Genomic DNA, 5,022 nt, shown 5'->3' on the forward strand with positions numbered 1-5,022 from the left:
TAATTTAGTTAATTTCCTAGGGCTGCTACAATGAAGTACCACAAATGGAGCAGCTTAAACAACAGATGTTTTTTTTTTTTTATCCGTTTCACAGTCCGGGAGCCAGAAGTCCATGGTTAAGATTGTCGATTGTCGATAGGGACAGGCCCCCTCTAAAGGCGCCAGGGAAGGGTCTGTCCGGGCCCCTCTCCTGGCTGCTGGTGGTCCCTAGGCTTGTGACGGCATGACGCCATCCTTCTCATGGTATTCTCCCTGTGTGCATGCTTCCCCTTTTTAGAGGGGTACCAGTCATGCTGGATTCAAGGCCCACCCTACCCCTCATCTTAAATATTTACATCGGCCATGACTTTACTTCCAAATAAGATCTCATTCTGAGGGACTAGGGGCTGGGACTTTAACATATGAATGTGGGGAGGAGGGGAAAACAAGGCAGCCCAAAAGGTAACTGTGGCTTACTCAGAGGCTCCACGTGGGGGAAAGGAGTAGAACTATTTATACCCACCCCTGCCCCCAACCCCACTCCCCGGCCACGCATCAGCCATTGGATAAGGGCTGCCCCCAGCAGGGTCAGGAATTCCCAGGCACTTGCAGCTCCGGCCACACAAAGGCAAGCGGGTTCCAGCAGCAGGAAGGTTGTCCTCCAGGAAAGAGGAGCTGTTGGCGCTATTGGGAGTGAAAGTTCACAGGGGGTGGCTGGGCATGAAGGTGGGAAGGGATCTGAAAGATGTGAGCATCCGCTGTGCCCACCATCCATGGGATACACTGAAAACAGAGCCTTCAGCCCACATCTGCCACCCATGTGCATGGTGTGGGTTGGTGTCTCAGGGTCTTCCTTTTTCCATATACGGGCCACATTAGCTGGACTGGAGCTGCCGGGGTGGGCGTGGACCATACACATCCACCCCCAATCCATGGGTACCCTGACCCGGCTGGTACTCAAGGACAGGTGGCAGGTGGCTGTGCAAAGCCCTCATACCTGCCAGCCTCACCTACAGGGGCTGAGGAGCCCTGGGACAAACGGGACTCCCAGCTCGGAAACCACATCTCATGAAATGTGGCATCTGTAGGCAGGAAGTGCAGTGTGGATGCTCAGTCGTGTTTGACTCTGTGAGACCCTGTGGACCATAGCCCGCCAGGTTCCTCCGTCCTTGGGATTTTCCAGGCAAGAATACTGGAGTTGGGTTGCCATTCCCTTCTCCGGGGTGTCTTCCCCACCCAGGGATCAAACCTGTGTCTCCTGTATTGCAGGCAGATTCTTTACCTCTGAGCCACCTGGAAAGCAGGAAGGGACACCAGAAATGAGGATAACTATGGGCTCCCCTGGTGGCTTAGATGGTAAAGAATAAGCCTGCAATGCAGGAGACCCAGGTTTGATCCCTGGGTGGGGAAGACACCCCGGAGAAGGGAATGGCAACCCACTCCAGTATTCTTGCCTGGAGAATCCGAAGGATGGAGGAGCTTGGAGGATTACAGTCCATGGGGTCGCACAGAGTCAGACATGACTGAGCTACTCTCACTTTCCTGAGGAAATAGGGTCCTCGAGTGGAGAATTTGATTCAGCAGTGAAGGCAGTGGGCAGACAGGAGTGGTGCTCCGGTTGCATGTGCAAAGGCGATAAAAGTGGTCCCCACCCCAGTCACCTGAACACTTAAGCTACTTGTGTGCAGGTGCCTGGGGGTCCAGGCAGGCTTGCTGTGGATCACCTGCTGGGAAGATGTCTTGAAGAAGGCAGTGGTGTGGTCTGGGAGAGGCTCACAGACATCGACCCTAGGGAGGAACTGTGCCGTGGTGGCAGGTGGCAGCCTTGACCTTTGAGAACATCAAGGTTTGAACTAGAAATCCCAGCTTGATCAACAGCACTAGCTGGTCTGTCTGTGCTCTGTGCAGCTCCATGGATTCACGGTGGCAACTGTGAAATGGCCCCGATCCCACCCTCTGAACCTCTGACACTAAACTTCCTAGCAGCTGAGGGTGGTTGAGGCCAGCAGACATGGAAGAAAGACTGAAGCTTGGTGTGGGAGTGTCATTGCTTGTAGAGCCAACTTCAAGGCCACACACCAGAGCACATCACAGCTGACACCCCTGGAGTCTGACAATTTGATTCCTGTCCCAGCTCCGCCACAGCTCTGAGCATTGAAATTTAGCTTGGGCTAGGCTGTTTGAACAAACAGATCTTACATTTTCCGAACCTTAACATGATAGAAATTCTCTCCTGCTCACTTAATAGCCTTGAGTTGATGTTCAGGCTGGCAGGATATTCTCCACTTTGAAGAATCCAAGCTACAGTCCATGGGGTTGTAGAGTCAGATACGACTGAGCAACCAGCACACACACAGGTTCTTTCTATCCCGTGGCTCCATTGCCCTTGGATCTTGTTGTCTTCCGTACCCAGAAAATGGAAGGGGAAAGAGAACGCGGGGGAGGGAACCCACTCTCTTAAAGGACCCAGAAGAGGCAGAGATGCCACTGGCATGAACTTGGTCACATGACCACACGCAAATGCAAGCGAGGCTGGGAAAGGTGGTCCAGCTCTGTGCTTGGCTATAATCTTCCTTTTTTTTTTTTTCCAATCAAGTTATCAAGTTTTTTAAGGTATTTCTTTTTAATTGAAGGATAATTGTTTTACAATACTGGTTTCATTTCTGCCCTACATCAACATGAATTAGCCAGAAGTGTACATATGTCTTCTCCCTCTTGAATCCTATGTTTATAGAGAATTGAGAAGACAGCTTTTGATGGATATCTATCAGCATCTTCCCCAAGGTGAGTTAATGCCTCTGGGGTCCCATCTTCTTGACTGAAAAATGAGAATGACAGCCCTCCCTCATGAAAAGTGCTTAGCGCTGTGCCTGGCACATGGTTGCTGCTGCTGCTGCTAAGTCGCTTCAGTCATGTCTGACTCTGGCACATGGTAAACCCTTGATAAATGAGCATCCAGCATTACCAGGTACCTGTAGTGACCGCTGGGGTTCTTGGACATATTGGGGGAGAGAAACGATAGACAAGGCTGGACCTCCTGGTAGGCAGGAGAGATCAGGCATACTGAGATTTTAACTACAACATGACTACACTTGGACTCCATCTGGGGAAACCCAAATGTCTACAATTACTCAGCTTCCCTCAGAATTCAGTGAAACACTTCACACTACAGGTGTGAATGTTGAGTAAGTGCCATATTGCCAGTTTCAGAGAATAATCAGCATTAGCTCCTGCCTTTCAGAGCCCTGAACGAGGTGAGTGGCCAACCCCCAGGCTGGCTGGACGTGGCCAAGGGACCTCAAAGACTCAATCTTCACTTCTCAGACTCACTTGGTCTTCGTGCCTCTAAGACACAGCATCCTTAATTCATAGTTTTAACTCAGTTTGCTTTTGGAAAAACCCCAGCCACCGGGCAGAGACCTTGAGAAAGGCCCCACCTTGAACCTGATTGACCACTTCTGCATGAGGGGCTGTGTCAAGGCCCCCCTTCTGTCCCCAGCACAGCCAGGAAGTCCTCACCCAGCTGTGCTCTGGACACTTCTGCTCCCGGGACCTCAACCGCATCCCCAGACGCCCCCCTCCAACCAACAGGACTCAGCTTGTGGCCCTCACTTTTCTGATGGGCAGCTCACACCTGGGGAAGGGAAGGCGTTGGCGTGGGCCACACAGCTGGGCGAGGAAGACCTGGGCCCCGATCCGCTCAGTCTCTCTGCTTTCTCTCCCTCTGCTCCTCCTGCAACGCACCCTCTGGCCCTCACTCAAGGCGAGACTGTTGTCAAACTGTAACTGGATCCTGTGGGACTCCCGCTTCAGACTCTCCGAAGGCTTCCTGTCCACATAATCCGATCTCAGCCCTGGGCTCTGCGTGATGCCCCCAGGAGATGCCTCCACCCGGCTCTTGCCGCCCCCAACCCCCCCCCAGGCAACTTCCATCAGCTGTACTTCCATCTTCGTTGCTCTCTGGGTCAGGGAGCTCACCTCTGCCTCGGGGTGGGGGAGGGGGGTTGCTCTTTCTTCCATGCCTGACATGTCCCCAACATGTCCTGACATGCCCATCACAGACCAACAGTGTCACATTCTTCAGGTGGCTCCTCAAATGTCACCTCCTGGAACAGCCACAGTTGGTGCCCCTCACCCCCACCCTGCACCTCTGGGCACTCGTGGTTCCCATGCCTGCAAACACCTCCCATTCTTTGCTGGGGGCTTTCTCTGTCTTCCAGAAGCCTCCAGGCCCAGCAGTGGGGCAGTGAATCCTCAGGAGCTCCCTGCGCCAATGGCTTTCAGGAGCTGGTGTCTAAATGCCCCAGTGCCCTCGTCCCTGAGTGGATGGGTGTCTCTGATACTCCTGTTCTGTGCGGCCTCCTGGGGTTCCCAGTGGGATGGAGCCCCAGGCTCCCGCTGCTCAAGGTCTCTCTTCTCTGCCTCCCAGTAGCATTTCCTGCCACCCCACCCCGCTCCCCCCACACCTTGGGGTCAGCTTCTGGAACACTTCACACCCAGACACACCCTCAAAGGCCTTCCTTGCCCACCATAACTGTAGGAAGTTGACTTGCAGCCCCAGAAAAGATCTGTCCACATCCTAATTCCTGGAATCTGAGCATGTGAATTTATTTGGAATAAGTGTCTTTGCAGGTGTAATTAAGGATCTGGAAATAAGATCATCTTCCTGGATTACCCATGGGGGACCACTGGGGCAGGGGGTGCTAAATCCAGCAACTGGTGTCCTTATAAGAAGGAGGGAGGACACACACACACAGAGAAGAAAGCTGTGTCAAACACAGACACGGAGGAAAAGGCCATGTGCGGATGGAGCCAGAGACTGGAAGATGCCTCTAGAAGCCAAGGAACATCAGTAGCCCCAGAAGTTAGGAGAGAGGTGTGGGCAGATTACCCCATAGAGCAGGGGTCCCCAAACTCCAGACCAGGTACCAGTACCTCCTGTCAGATCAGTGACAGTATTAGATTAGAAGTAAAGTGCACAAAATATGTAAAGGGCTCGAATCATCCCGAAACCATCCCCCCCACCCCCCAACCCCGGTCTGT

This window comes from Bos taurus, chromosome 25 (genome assembly GCF_002263795.3).
Source record: "Bos taurus isolate L1 Dominette 01449 registration number 42190680 breed Hereford chromosome 25, ARS-UCD2.0, whole genome shotgun sequence".
NCBI lineage: Eukaryota > Metazoa > Chordata > Mammalia > Artiodactyla > Bovidae > Bos > Bos taurus.